The sequence below is a fragment of the Protopterus annectens genome, chromosome 5.part0 (assembly GCF_019279795.1).
Source record: "Protopterus annectens isolate FY-2018-M chromosome 5.part0, PAN1.0, whole genome shotgun sequence".
Classification (NCBI taxonomy): Eukaryota; Metazoa; Chordata; order Ceratodontiformes; family Protopteridae; genus Protopterus; species Protopterus annectens.
The window spans coordinates 1669196860-1669213903 of NC_056735.1; positions in this window are offsets into that span (position 1 = coordinate 1669196860).

Sequence of the window (17044 nt, forward strand, 5' to 3'; positions counted from 1 at the left end):
ACATGAAGGCCTTAAATATTGCACTGTGGTGACATGTCATTGGCTAATGAAAGTGCAACCCAGCTGTTTTGGATGCAAAAAGCAAGTCTGAGTCACAGATTAGTGCACAGGCAATTACCTGTTAATGAGCACTACCTAAAAAAAGGCAATCAGCTGCCTATGGGGAACAAGTTTGTATGTTGTTTTGCTCACACAGACAATGGTTTTGCAAGCTATTTTCTGAGGAACATTTCAGAAAAGGAGTACTGCACTCTACCAGGTATGTAATAGATGTCCTCATGTAATGGGATGCAGATGGTAGGATGGAGGTATGAGGAATAGGGATTACAACAGTAGACCTGTCATACATCTATGGTATTGACATGTTGGTGACACTCTGCTGTCCAACAGCTACATGCATGCCTTACAAATGTCCCTGCTTTGAGTCACATCTCAGCTCTGCACCTGTTACATCCTCCTACAACAGATGGCTGTTGTAGGAAAGCTAGTGGAATATGTTAGACATAGTGACACTATGTAAGGGTGTACACTCCTATAACATCAAACAATGTACTGTCATTCACAACCTCTAAATCTCTCAATGCCACACATAAATAGTGCTGGCATTGTACAGGTGTCCCTGACTGTTCCTGATGTAACCTGGCTAGCTTAGTGTTTTGTTGACATTCATCCCTCTTTGGTTGAGTTATGACTAACATATCTGTCAACCCCCTACAGCAGTGATTCAATCATAGCCATAAGTAATGGGGGGACACAACAGGTCCAACCTCAATGACAGGGGATACATACTGGCCATACAAAGTAAAACTCTGACTACACTAACAGATATTACTATAGCATACATGTTTTCTGAAGGATCTGGTGTGTGACAGCCAGATTCCATAGTGTCCATCAACAAACATCAATGATGGCTAACCATTTCTCACATATCCACATGTTTGTGCCAAAAGGAACACATTCACGGGGCACACGTTCATAGTCCACAAGCAAATGTGTAGTGGGGAGATGGGATGTCTACAGAGAACATATACTACAGCAGGTTCGCATTGCTGTCTGTCATTGTGGCACACTGCTGTTGCTGGAGTGTCCCCATATAATTGTTGTAATATCACACAGCTATTTGTCCAACAGTGGCTGTATGACATACTACTGGGAGCTTGCCCATAGGGCCACACCACAGTAGACTGCAGTGATGAGTGTAGAGACATGGAGCAGAATCTCTCATGGCACACAGGGACATACCCAGTTTTGCAATTATCCTGATGATAGCCACACATGTAGTGTTGATACAGTGTGGGATATGACGTGTGAGGGAGCAGTGCGTAGTCTAGGCTGTATTGGTTGTGCAGGGTCTGTACATAGTGGATGTCCACATATCTGGTCCTGTAATGTACCCCCCTCTTGTTGTCTTTCAGGAACAATGTATCATACGAGGCATCTCCCATTCACAGCTGCTGAGAACACTGTTATCCTGAATGGCCACAGACTGCATCATCACATTCTGCTGTCAAGGGGTCGACAACATTGGGACCAGTGTGCAGCATTGTGGGGTGGCCTTGTCAGGGCAGTTAACCAAACTGGACATCAGGACAGGACCTATGAACAGATCTGACACAGGGCCACAGATATGCTCAACACCGCACAACAAAGGGCAGCTGCTAAGGCCAGGGATCGTGCTGCCACTGGTGGAGGGCCTGCAACAGAACAACCACTCACAGCCACAGAGGAAGTTCTGGCAAACCTAGAATCAACAATCAGCTCCCAGGCATCTATCAACCCATACATCCTGGAGGTGGGTGCCACAGTGTTCACATCAGAGGAGCATCCAGGTAAGCTTACTTTGTTCACCAGTGTAATACTGTATCAGTTATTGTGGCAGGCTCTGCATACCAGTACATGGATGCCAGGTCTATCTGCATTAAGGGGAGGGGGTTGTTTTGATGCACAGTTGTGCACACATACTCAGAATATCAGCAATGTATGCAGTATCACATTAGGTACTGTACATGTGGATATATGCACATATTACCATCTAACAGTGCAAAATTTGGTATTCCTGACAATCCCTCACATTTCCATACATACATACATCAAGTGTGGCCAGAGTCTGTGGTCCTGTACCTGGTAAGTGCGATACCATTGTTTTATGGTTTATATACATGATATAAACATTAAGGACTGCCATTTAGCCCAAGGCATAACTGTTATGCTTAGGCAGAGTGGAATAGTTGTATGTTTCATATCGAAGCAGTTGACTACAGTGCATACAATGGATAATCACAGCTGTGTATATGTACAACACTAACACATCTGCAGTTATAATCATGAAGATGTATGCAGCCTTCTATGCAGGAGGCAATGACTCCAGGATGCCTGTTCACTCACTATAGGAAGATGGTACATACCTGTGACAATTATACTACTACTGGCATATCATTCTCAGGATATATATACTGGGTATTATGTGTAGTTCTATCACATACACTGTCATATTGCGTACCCCACAGGTGTAGTGTACTGCCAACATCCACTGGATGTAGCTGAAGTGCATGTTAGAAATGGCCTGTCTTGTCTGTATATGTTGTGTGTTTGTGTGTTGTGCATGAGATCAGTGATGAGATGTGTAACTGGTAATGCAGTTGTAGCTCCTCATCTGTATGAGTCTGTGTGGATTACCATACATAATAGTGCAGGTAATAATGTACTGATTTTGTCTTCCTCCTCACATGTGAATGGGGGGTTGGAGTCTGTCCCCCTCACAACCTGATGTCAGTGTCCCATTGGACTCCAATGATGATCATGGCAGTCATAGTGAGGCACAGGTGGAGTTGTCAGGGGCTGAATCAGTCCGATAGGTTGTAATCCCTCTTCTACCCCCATTGCTCCCGCACCCAGTTAGTATGGCCACACATACCCAGTCCTCAGAGGTGACAGATATTGGACAGTCACATGGTGTCAACATTGAAAAGGACAGTGTGACAACTATGGCATCACTGAGTATAGACATTGGACATAGCCATACAGCTGGTGAGGTCCCACAAAGTCAGATTGACAGGGGTACTCAAAGGGGGACTGCTGTCCATCCACCTCCTGTCACAGGTGTCACATCTAGGATCACTCGCCGTATGTTTCAGGCCATCATGGAGGCACAGGCATATACTTAACGCAACACCAGATGGATGCTCAAGGTCATGGATGCAGCACAACCTGACATCCGTGTCTGCCTCCATCACATTGGTGATGCCATGGATCATTTCACTGATGTAGTTGACAGACAGTAGGCTGAGGCAGTGCCTGTCTTTCTCCGCACATTGTCTGTACTGAAACATCTGGTTGAGGTAGGGCATCGGGCACAGGGACATAGGTCAGCAGCACCATCTGCTGAGAGACCACGTGTCCATGCACACTCATGTCCCCATAGTGGCAGTACCTCCAACTCTACAGAGGGACATGTGCTGTCCACACCATGATGTGGCAGTCCTTGGGCATGTGGTCCTGGGTGGTCCCTTGGTGGACACAGGCCCAGTAGGCAGCAGTCACCATCAGGTATTAGCACTGCAGCAGATGTTGGGCATGGTGGTGCCAGTGCCACTCCTGACAGAGCAAGTTCCCATGTTCATGGCCGGAGACGGTGAATTGTCCACACTCCCATGTACAGTCCACAGCTGTCCAACATACACATGTGTGGGGATAGCACTGGGCTTGACTGTGTACATGCACACCCTCAAACATCACTGTCACATCTAGGTCACCCACAGATACACATGGCACCTCCCCATGTTCTATATGACCAGAACTCCTTCCTGACTCACACCTGCTGCCAACTGTATGGCACAGCCTAGGCCTCTGGCACCCCAACATCACACTCTGTGCATGTGATGATACTTGTGCTACATCCCTGCTATCCATGCCATCGATGTTGGGACATGCAAATATATGTGATGAACAGGGTGACTATATTACTTTCAATGTAGTTGTGTAGTGCAGTATTGTTATGCAATTGCCAGTGTTTTGGGCCATGACAGGTACTGTGTGCTGGCATGTGTCATGACTACACAGCAAAACTTGTGTATCTTAGGTGCTTGATGTTAGACTGGTGGTACTGTGACAGAATGATAGGTGTATCACGGACCTGTGTATGTGTCTGTTCCAGGGGTTTGAGTGGTTATTCTATGGACACATGGAAGCAATACATTGGCCCAGGATGGCATGGCAGCACAGCAGAAATATGATGTCAGCAAGGTACGGCGATATTTGTGCATGTTTCCCTAGGTGTATATGTGTAGAAGGTTGTGTGTGGGACAATAGGGGCAGCCAGCATAATTATGCATTCATACTTTGTGAGGAAGTCTGCTATCCTTTATACATGTCACCTGGGTTTTCTGACTGTACAAACGTAGATGTTGGCAGACATCAATGATGCCTATATAGGACCTGGAGCTTGTCACAGGGCTGTAAAATGCATAACCATTGCAAAGAAATAGCCCATATGTGCATGTCCATAGTGATAATAAGGGATATATCTGTAACCAAACACATGGACACACACACACAGAGCTGGCTGGTGGGAGACTAGAACCCCTACCTACGTACTATTACATAATATAGCTCACAGTAGTTAACACATGTGCCATGGAGCTTATTTGAGTTAGGACTGTCAGCCAGTCCTCTTTAAGGTGAATGACATCAGCTGGCCTTGTAGGGAAGGGCATTTAGAGGCCAGCAGCTAGTCTTAGGCCCATAAAATGCATAACCATTGTGCAGAGATTGCCCATATGGGCTTGTCCATAGTGCTGTAGATGGATGCATTTACACACACACACACACACACACACACACACACACATACACACACAAAGTTGGCTTTTGTAAGATTAGAACACCTACCTATCTAGGTAGTACACACTTCAGCTTGCAGTATTTATCACATGCGCCACAGAGATTACTTGAAAGTAGACTGTCAGCCACTGCTGTTAAGGTGGATGACATCAGCATAAAGGAGGTCAATGTAGAGGCCTTCAGGTAGTCAAAGGCCTTAAAATGTATAACCATTACTCAGAGATAGGCATGTCTGTACTGCTATAAGGGGTGATATTTACACACACACACACACACACACACACACACACACACACACACACACACACACATACATGCACATGCACGCACACACATGCAGACACACACACACACACACACACACACACAGTTGGCTTTTGTGAGATTAGAACCCCTATTTCACACTACAGCTTGCAGTCCATAGACACATCCCCATGAATGGGCATGCTCAGCATAGCTCAAACCAGCTTAAGCACACATCCCAAGGATAAACAAAGCTTAGCAGCACTGGACACACACCCCTGCTTAGCTCAGCTCAGTGGCACACAAACAGGTGCCCCTCTGCTCTAATGTGATTATAAAGAAGTAGAGACAGACCCCTTTCTGATGTCAGCTACCTCTTCTGTTGACACCAACATGGTTCTGGGACTACATTGGTTTGATCTGTGGGCACGTATACCCATTTTTGCTATTCAGTAACCCCAGCACATTTGCATACAGATCCGTGCACACAAACTGGATACTACACTGTTCCAGGACCTGCCTCCTTTGCAACCACAGATGTCTACTATTGTACATACTCCATGCAAGGCCCTATATTGCATTATTGTCACATATTTTATTTTTTTTCCTTTTTACACTTTTAAATATTTTTTTTTGCATAACAGTATGTTTGCTCACTGCTGCATGCCACACAAATGTAATATGGGTATTAAAAACAAAACAATTATTTTAAATATTTTTTCATTAGGTTTTGGGCACACAGGGCATAGTTTTTCACATATATGTGTCTGCTTTGCTATTTCTGACCTTCTAACATGGATTTTACAGCCCCTGTTCAATTTTTCATGTCATGTGTACACTTCTGACACTAACACAGGATCTGCATGCCTGCCTATCTGCTTGTTGGATCACTCTAAACCCTCATTTGCATGCGATTCTCCTGGTTATGAGGTGATTTACTTGCCACGGACATTTCCATGTTGGCATGCTCGTGCATGCCCCTCAGCTCTGTTTACTCGATTGCACGGCTGCTTACTTCCATGTAAAGTCCATGCCACTAAGACTACATGGAAAATGAATCCATGTAGGCTTTATTGAATTTCTCCTTTTGTCTTTTAACTTAACATCATGTAACAAAATCTCTAGATTTAATTTTCTTAGATAGAATCTTACTTCTTTCAAACTACTGATAATATTTGCATGTTTAGCTGGAATAAAAGAAACTCTTTTCTTAAAACATTAATTTGGGCTTCAGTAAACACTTTGTGATTTAAATAAAAAATAGACAAAGTCTTTAAATCAGTCACTTAGTGCATACTGCCCATTATAATCACAGTCCATCTGCCACTGCCCCTTCCTGTTCGTTGTCTCTTCATCCTGGAAGGACTCACTCCTTGTCATCTCTTGAGACCTTGATTTCTTTCCTGTAGATTCTGCAGTGGTAAACTCTATCAGTGTAACACATTAGAGTTAAATTTGCTGGGGTAGATGGAAATAGGCAGTCCCATTGCCATATGCCTCTAAGTCTCTCTGCAGTTGTTTTTTATTCTTTTTCAATTTTCAAGAAATAATATCATTAATTTCTTTACTGACAGTGGAAAAAATGGCTTCATATTCATAACAATTCATAACATATGTGAGAAAAAGAAAAATACTTCTTAATGGTATCATGAAATTTACAGATTTCTTCACCCATCTTGGAAATTACCAGAAAGGATTTGTAGCTTATGTTTGTCTTTTCCCGGTCAGGGTTCGCCACAGTGGAACTCTGGTCCACTAATGATTGGCAGCAGATTTTTATGTTGCCAAGTTGCCAGCCCGACACCCAACCTTCGGTGAAGGCACGCCCATTCATGCATGTCTTTCGGAGGCAACTCGACTGCGGGGAGGACATGCAGACTCCACACAGAAGGCACTCCAGCCGAGAATCGAACAGGAGAACCTCTTGCTGTGAGGCAACAACACTACCACTGTACCACCACGGCTTGATTTGCAGCTTATACAGAAGCAAAAGTTAATCTCTATTTTTGTTAATGTTAATCTAACAGTTGATGTTAAGTTCATAATTGCCTTACTTAAGGACAATTGTGAAATAGTTAAAGGAAAACCAGATTTTTATGACATAATTGGCAGCAAACCAAATTTTATATAAAAAATGTAATAATATCAAAGAATGATAGGCTGATAAAATAAATAGCACTCATTGATGTGGATATTGCAAAGCTTAGCACTGTATGCATAATAGTAAGCATATATTATTGCCTCATTGCAACAAAGTTTTATACTCTAAAACTAGATTTTCATGTGATGCTTCTGGGCCAGTATATATCTGATTATTTGGACTTTATAATGCTTACCATCTTGGTATGACTAGTATGATTTTTGAGAAATGAATATTAGATTGTATTTATGATATTAGCAGTAAATACACTAATAATGCATTATAGAGTACATTATTAATCGCTATATATTATATGCATTTTATAGAGATTTGGATGAACATCAAGACCATAAGAAATCTATTTATTTGTTTATTTGTTTATATACTTTTTTGGGGGGGGATTGCAAAAAGTAACCCTAGCTTTCAGGACTTAAAAATAGATTAGAACAGAAAGAAATTTTATGCCAGTTAAGGTTATAAGCAGATAAGCCTCCCAGCCTTAATAACACTAGTAATATTAAATGTTTCTTAAAAATTAGGAAAAGTAGAAAATATTATATTACTAATAGCATGTCTTTAAATAATATTAGGACTTAGTAAGTACTTTAATTAATCTGACGTTCTTGTTTTATGCTTTTGTTATGAATCAGCTACCCCTAGTCATGTGATGAATAAGTATTATAGATGTTGGTCTTTTTTGCTCTTATTTTCTGAACAAGTCCATTGTACCTAGAACAAAACCTCTAAAGTAAAGTTATATTTCTACAGCTGCTTGTTGTGGTTTTTGTTTTAACATTATTCCCTCAGTTTAGTCAAACATAAATGTTTGCATTCTGCACAACACAAACTGTATCGCCTGTACCATTATATAGCCTCTTATTATGTTCCCTGCTCCACTCTTTACTTCTTTTCCCTGTTTGATTTATACATGCCGTTATGTATTTTGCAGTCGCTATCAGTAAGTCCCTTTCAACCTACGTATTAGCTATTCTGTTTGTAACTTAGCAATAGTTCTTGAGACTTTGTTAGCCATTTGCATTGCATATTACTATCCATTGTCACTGTATGCTATGTGTTTGCTTTAAATGAAAGTACATTAGGTATTTTCTCAAAATTTATAGTAAGGTCATAATGTACTTTTCACTGTTTTGAATAATCACTGTTTTAGCTAAATGGCATGTCTCTGCAAGTATTATGTTGATAGCACATTATTTATGTATTTATTTATTGTAAAGGTTTAGAGATTAGCTGCTCCAGCAATTATTGTGTGTTAATAGTGAAGCTTTTTTGTCCATGGGTCTCCTTGTTAAATGGGCTCTGCTCAGCAGTAACCAACACAATTAACAAAATCTAATAAATATTAAATAAATAAACTGATTGATTCAAACCAACTTCTAGTTACTGTGGGGCATATGGGATGCCTTGGCTTACTATCATAATATGATTTCTTATAGAGATCCTTTTATACTGATGCTCATGTTATAAATTTTGCAATGCACATGTGTAAATGATGAACTATGTTAAAAACAACAAGTTAAACAGTTTCTAATCAGATATCAGAATGACAGTAACTACTGATAATTTGTGCCATGATACAGTGATAAGGTATTTTAGCACAAATGGAAAGAGGATGCACCAATGACCACTGTACAACAGTGAAGTTAGAGAGGACTGACGTAATGCATAGATTTCAGAATGACCAACGTACTCTGTGTCACTTCTTATCTAGAACATTATCTTACATCCTGAGATGCCTATAATATAGAATGAAAACAGCTTAGATATCTTCTCCAGAAATGATTTAGTGCTTGAACAAATGTGTTGTACGTGATAAATACTAAATGCCCATAATTATGCACAGAGTAAACTTTACGTGGATCATCTCTATATTTTTATATCCTACTTGTGTCATTGATAGTCCCTACTGATTTGTTGTAGCCTTATCAGTGACATAACTAGACTTCTGTCAGGCTAAAACCAGTATTAACATTACAATTATAAATATATTATTTTAGAATAAAACTGCAAGAATGCTTTCAAAAATCCCTCACTTTATTTTTAACTGTTTTCAACAAAGTACAGCTTATTAGTAATTTCTGGCATCAGGTCAATCATAATGACCTGAAATGAATTCTCTTACGATTAACCACATGAAGCAAGCAGAACTGTTTTTTAAATGAAAATGTATTACATTATGTGGCAATTAAATGAAATTCAAGTGCCTTTGCTCTGAAATTTATTTGTTTGCCAGATAACTAATTAGCAGAGATAATGCAGTCATATTTGTTTAATTTTATAGAATGTTGCATATGAACTACAACATTAGCTGTATTTTGGAAACTCTAGTTTAAGAATGAATGAGAAAATGTGTCCAAAGAACTCATTGATTCACTAACTCCATAAAAATTTAGCAATGAAATTGGGATTAAGGTGAATACTAAATTATACTTAGTTTCATAGTTTAGTACTAGGCTATCTGCCCTGGGGCATTTATAAGCCTAGCCATAGTGATGTGACTTTCGCCACCCCATGTAATGGTACAAAAGTGTACAGAATAGATTTAGAATACTGTGCCTCTGTCTAGTAGTGCCACAGTGAAGACCCCCTTACATAATAGAATTAGTTTACTGTGCCTAGAGATGACCCCCGGGGTAAACCTACGATCTCCCATCCACTCGTCAAGATTTCTCTTGAAGAGAGTCAGTGAGGGGCTCTGCCTAACATGAACTGGGATTCTGTTCCAGAGTATGGGAAGCCTCTGAGTTATGAATCTGTCCCTCCAGCATGTCCTATTCATATTTGTGCTGAGGTTTAAATCTTTAGCTCTCGTGGTTCTGATGGATTTGGATTTTTTGAGGTGGAGCATGTCCATCAATTCCTGATTGGACATGGCCTTGTAAGTCAGGCACAGATCACCTTTGAGTAGGCGGTATGCTACTGAATAGAGCTGGAGTTTCTTTAGTCTGGCAGCATATGACATATGTTGGAGACCCTTGATCCTCTTGGTGAGGTACTTTTGGGGTCTCTCCAGCTGTTGCAAGTGCCGGGTGAGGTACATACCAAATGGGGCATTGTACTCAATCATGGGCCTGATAAGGGAGGAGTATAGGGGTACAATGACCTCCTTTGATCTGGATGTGAATCCCTTCATGATAAGGTGGGCAAGGTAGAAAGTCTTTCTAACCACTTTGGCAATGTGGATGTCAAATGAGAGGTCACTATCGACTTGGGTCCCCAGGTCTCTGATTACTTTTTCCATACTCAGTGGGTTACTGTCTATGTGATAATTTGTGGGTACTTTGTTTTTCCCAAAGGGGATGACTATACATTTTTTGGCATTCAGTTTAAAGCCATGACTCCAGCACCAGTTGTCCGTTTCAGTGAGGCCTTTCTGTAGGATGTATGTGTCAGCTGGTGTATCAACTATGGCACCTAGTTTGCAGTCATCTGCGAACTTTGTCAGCCACTGATGTGACTCTACTCGTAATATTTAATTTCTGTACCACTCCCCTTTGAGGTTTTGGCTAAGTGCTAATACATCAGTTCCCATATCTTCTGTTATCTGTCTCAGTGGGGGTGCAGTTAACAAAATGAATTACACTGAATTACATCTAAATGGCAAAATCACTTTGGTTTGAAACTATCCTATTAGCTATCTTCAGGGGAAATCATCTTATAAGAACTCTACAGGCCTGTAACTCAGCACCTTTCCAACAAACTTCCCTGGAAATCTAATAGACACAAGACTGCTAATTTCATTCATCGGGACTCCACTGAACAAGTGAAATACAATAACTCCTTGCTAATCCTAGTATACCTCTCAAGTTTCTAAGGACAGAGAAAGAGGCTCTACTGTCCTACGATCAGCGCAGTTCATCTGTACTTGTAGTTTTACTCTCAGAAGGCCCATGAATTCATTCACTTATTTCTCCCACTTGGTTTTTCATTCCATCATTTGACTGCATTTATGATTTTACCAACCCTCCCATGCTGGCATATTGCCTTTTCATGTCTGTGAAGAACTCATTTCAAATCTACCAGTGTAGCTCAGAGTGTTAAGCCTACCAGCGGTGAATGAGCGTCATCCCTAGTCCTGGGCTTGGTTCCCCTCAATCTCCATTTCTAAACTGTATGGTACTAAGTCATATAATAAGAGAAGAGAGTACTCTTAGGTCACCCCTGAAAAACAACCATTTCAACCTACTATCCTTACCCACATATCAAAGAACAAAATAAAAATCCTGCCTGGTATGTAGTATTTTCTGACTATTCTCATCTCATTCTTTGTAATGTAGTACCGGCCACAAGCTGTTTCAATCCCCAATGAATCTTCGTTGTCTATGCTTCATGACAGGGGCTACTGTGCCTGCTAATACCATTTTTCCTGGTATATACACAGGTCTTTTTCTCACCTTCTTCATTTCTTATTATATTATATTCTGTCTTGTTTTATTTATTTTTCAGTTAGCATGTATCAATCCTGGTTGTCCATCTTTTTTTGCTCCCTTCTTTTTCTTCTGTTACATGACTTCATTCTGTTCATCAATCCATTCTTGGTAAGCTAGTTACTGCATTTTCCACTGTCCTCCATTCATGTCAGCATTTTCTTTTCTTATACAGCTGGCTGACATTGGCAAGTTTGTTTAAGTGCTTGCTTATGGGCTGACAAGGGCATAGAACTCAGCATAACAGCAACTGAATGGACTTGAGGGGGTTGATATTTAAAGCTATGGAGTATATCGTCATGGACCTGATTAACAAAGATATAGCAAATCTCCAAACTCTAGACTCCATGCAATTTGGCTTTGTGAAAGGGAGATCATGCCTCCTTAACCTGGTTGACTTCTTTGAGTCAGTCACCAGGGCTGTGGATGAAGGTAAGGCAGTGCATACTGCCTACCTTGATCTGGCCAAGGCCTCTGATACCATTCCTCAATCAGGAATTATTGATAAACTCACCAAACTAGGCATGAATCCCTATATCACTAGGTGGGTTGTAAATTGGCTCACAGATAGAAAACACAGTGTGAAAGTAGTGGACTCCAAGTTAGACTGCTGACCAGTCACAAGTGGAGACCCACAGGGATTGGTCCTGGGTCCTCTCCTGTTCAGAATCTACTTCTCAGAATTCCAGGCCAACACAAAGGGACTCTGGCTGACCACGTTCACAGACGACTGCAAGCTGAGAGCCATTATTAACTCCCCAAGTGATGCAGACATCCTACAGAAAGGCCTCACTGAGACCAATGACGGGTGTCGAAACCATGGCCTTAAGCTTAGCATCAAAAATGCATCATCATCCCCTTTGGTAAAAACTCAGTTCCCACTAATTACCACATCGATGGAAGCCCACTGAATACTGAAGGTGTTATAAGAGATCTGGGGACCCAGGTTGACAGCAACCTCTCCTTCGACCACCATATTGCCACTGTGGTCAGAAAGTCCTTCCATGTGGCACATCTCATTACCAAGGGTTTTGCATCCAGGAAGAAAGAGGTCATTGTTTCTCTCTACTCTTCCCTCATTAGACCAGTCATCAAGTATAATGTCCCATTTGGCATGTACCTCATTAGAAACCTGCAACAACTGGAGAGGCCACAGAAGTACCTCACGAAGAGGATCCTAGGCATTAAAAACATGTCCTACATGGACAGACTGAAAAGACTCAAGCTATTCTCTGTCTCATATTACCTACTTAGAGGTGATCTCTGCTTGACTTACAAAGCCATGTCTGACCCAGCTCTGTTAGAAATGCTACATCTAAAGAAATCCAATCCCTCCACACCACATGTTCCAGAGACCTCAACCTCATTACCACAATCAGCAGAACTTGCTGGAGGGACAGGTTGCTCATTCAGAGACTGCCCATGCTCTGGAATATATGTCCTATACATGTCAAGCAGAGCACCTCACTGTCCCTCTTCAAGAGGAATCTTGATGAGTGGATGGGTAATAGAAAGTTCAACCCGGGGATCACTCCAGTGGCTCTACTTGATAGAGGCACTGGGAACTAATGTCGGCCGACACAATGCCAGGGCACTTTTATGAACTAGGCTTGTAAAGGCTCCAGAGCCATTAGCCTAGTACACACCTATGAACCTATTAGTTTATAAATGTAAAAATTATACCAAATGTCACAGTGTATGCTCGACTAGGAGCTGTAAATGAGAGAAGTGCCTTCATGCTGGTGTTTTGTGGGGGGGGGGGTTCTGGAAAGCAGCTAGGTAGAACAGTGTATGCTGGGCTAGTTTTATGTACAAAATATTTAAAGTGTATATTATTATAACAGGTTCACAGAAAATTTGTTTCTCATGTGCAGTGGCAGCACTAAATAAGTTGAAACTTTGTACATAATGTACTACAAATGAGACTTATCTTTTAGTTGTAAAACAAATTCTATCAAATCAATTTCTTAAATATAAAATTATTAACCACATGTGAGAATACTGGATCCTGAGAATATAGCCAGGAGACAAGATACAATATACAGAAGCATAGCTAGGGCAGGGCAAAGGAGGCAACTGCCCTAGGAGCAAATTGTTAGGGGGCACGGTCGACCAATCCTTATTGCTCTTTAATGCATACATGCTTTTAAAAAACGCATTGCATTTGCTGTCAAACTAGAGAACTTTAGCACTCCCTGTGTGGTCTAACTGTAGCTATATATATATATATATATATATATATATATATATATATATATATATATATATATATATCTGGGTCTACTACAGTTGATTGAAAACTCACTTGATTGAAAATGAAATTACTAGGACCACTTCACTGAAAGTTCACTTCACTGAAAACTCACTTGACTGAAACTAATTTTGTTGAAAGCTATAAATGGCCTTTGCCCCACTGTAGTGCGATCCTGGAGTTAGTATATAAAGTAAGGGGGGGTGTGGGGGCGAAGCCCCCTACATATCTTGGTTATATATTCTCTTCTGGAAACAGTTATTCATTGCACTTGTAAGTATCACTGTGTATAGTTTAAAATGTTTATAATATGTGGGGGGCTATGCTCCCAACACCCCCCACACACCCCTTACTTTATATACTAACTCCAGGATCGCACTACAGTGGGGAAAAGGCCATTTATAACTTTCAACGAAATGAGTTTCAAAGAAATAAGTTTTCAGTGAAGTGAGCTTTCAGTGAAGTGGTCCTAGTAATTTCATTTTCAGTCAAGTGAGTTTTCAATCAACCATAGTAGACCCATATACATATATATATATATATATATATATATATATATATATATATATATATATATATATATATATATATATATATATATATATATATATATATATATATATATATATATATATATATATATATATATATATATATATATATATATATAGCTAGATATAGATATAGATATTTATATAGGTATAGATAGACAGGGAACGCATCAGGTTCCAAAGGTAGTTTCGGAGAAAGAAAATACATTGAAGAAAGTTTATCAAAACTATATTTGGTAACAATAGAATTTGCCTTTCTCTCCACTGTTGTAGGACCCCAGTGTTGGTATATAAAAGTTCAGGGGTGTATGGGGATATTCCCCCACATGAGGGGTTTGAAGGCTGCTTGCCCCCCCATCAAAAATACTTTCCCTGTTTGTGAAGGCATATTTGGTGAACATTTTTCACTGTGTTTACATTACCCAAAAGTGCATTCAACGAGTCACCATGAATTCGTATACATAAATATATATACATATATACATATATATATATATATATATATATATATATATATATATATATATATAAAGAGAGAGAGAGAGAGGGAGATATAAATATTGCTTCATAAATGTTAGAAAACTTGAAAGAGAGAGAGAATCATAAAAACAGAGTCATAAAACACTGAATGACTCATATGAGTGAATCTCAAAACAATGAATACTTAATCTGCACTAAAGACAAACAAATATATATTAGTAAATTCCAGCTACAAAACAACAATCAAGTGACATCTTGGTAGTGATACTGTTAGTAATAGGGTTTCTAATAATGCAGTGTGTAGGGTTAGGGTTTGGGTCAAAGGTAGGATTAATGTTACAGGTACTGTTAGGACACAGGTATGGTATGCAGGGGAGCTTTGCTCAAGGAATCTGAATTTGCATAGAACTCATAGTCAAACATAATGTCTGCATGTACACTTAGAAGGAATGCAAGTTTTTTAACTTGCATTTTTGTACACCCCCTGACAGTGTTTCAAGCTGCTCACATGAAGTGCAGTGTAGCCTGACCCATAGCACAATCACCTCTTAAAGGACAAAGCAGAGTGCATGTATGCATTCCACAGAGAGCTATGTTGACACGGGCCTACAATAAGATTCTACAAGTTGTGAAAGCAGTCAGCTCATACTGTACACAGACTTCCCATTAGTAGCCATTTGAATTGACAGGACTTGCAATGCCAAGTCCTGCAATGTGCAGATTGAATGAACAAAAATCTGAACTTACTTATACTAAGTCCTGGATTGACATTTTTCAGAATATTCCCATTTCTCTGAGGTATGGCAGTCTTGGGTTAATATATATATAAGCTCTGGGGTGGCTAGGTGGTACAAAAGGTGCTTGCTGTTCTGTACAAAACAAGTTTAAAGAAGAAGAGCAATGTTCAGTATTCTGTCTTCCTCTATTTTTGGTCTTTTTTTTCAGAATTTCAGATTCAGCATTGAGATTCCTGTCATTTCAATAGGAAGCCCCTCCTCTCTATATGCACATGTGTATAAACCCTCCTGTCCCTCCCACACCAGGGTAAGTAGCACCCAGCAGACAAAAAACACCCTAGCGCAGATGTTTAAAGGTGATTACCCAAATTACTTCCCATGCCATGGATTACACATACCAGACACAGATTACTGACTGGGCCTGGTGTGGTGGTTGAAAAAACATTGGATCCATAATCCACTAGGGTTGCCAGCTTTTCAAATGCCCAAAGTGGGACATTTTTGGTACAAGCATCAGATATGGCAGGCAGAAACATACTCACAGCCAGTACAAAGGACAGAACTTCACTTATTTGCCTAAATAAAAACTTACACTTGTAGCATTTTAGGTTCTTATTCTGTTTCTTATAACATTTAGGTGTTTCAGATACAGAATAACTGTCTTATGCAACTATTACATAAAATATAGGAAATAATTTTGTCCTAATATCTCAGGACATTTGCCATTTTTACAATTTTTTTGTAGGACACAACTGCCCAAAGAGGGACTGTCCCTCACAAAGTGGGACAGGTAGTAACCCTATAATCCACAGGTTAAACAGCTCACTGATACTGTAAGCTTCCTATTCACAAATTCTTGTATGACTGCAGACATATCAGTAACATCCCACCATGTCTGCAGTTCTCGGAGGGGGGGGGTTGCTAATGGTGTAGGGACACATCATTGAAACAGTACTGCTCTGGAGGAATACACACTACTGGTTTATACTAGCCAGTTTGCTGTTCCTCACCCCCACCCCAGCAAACATAACACACAATATTGCTTTCACAGCAACTGCATCAGTAATATATTTAATAAGCGAAAGTGCTAATCAAATGTTTTTGTACCATTTTGCATTTTACTGCATATTTACTGACTGTTGTACCTGTCAGAGCCTCTGTGGCATGTGGGTTTCTTATATGCAGCAATCTTCTCTAGAATGATGAAATCAGCTGTAAGTAGGTCTGCTTTTACCATGTAGTTTCAAAGCTTCTAGCATGGTCCTTATACTAATCAGTCTCATTCAAATGAATGTTACCTCATCATGCAATTGGCCCATGTTTTGCTAAGAGGCTTGATCAGCTTGAACTTGCATGAG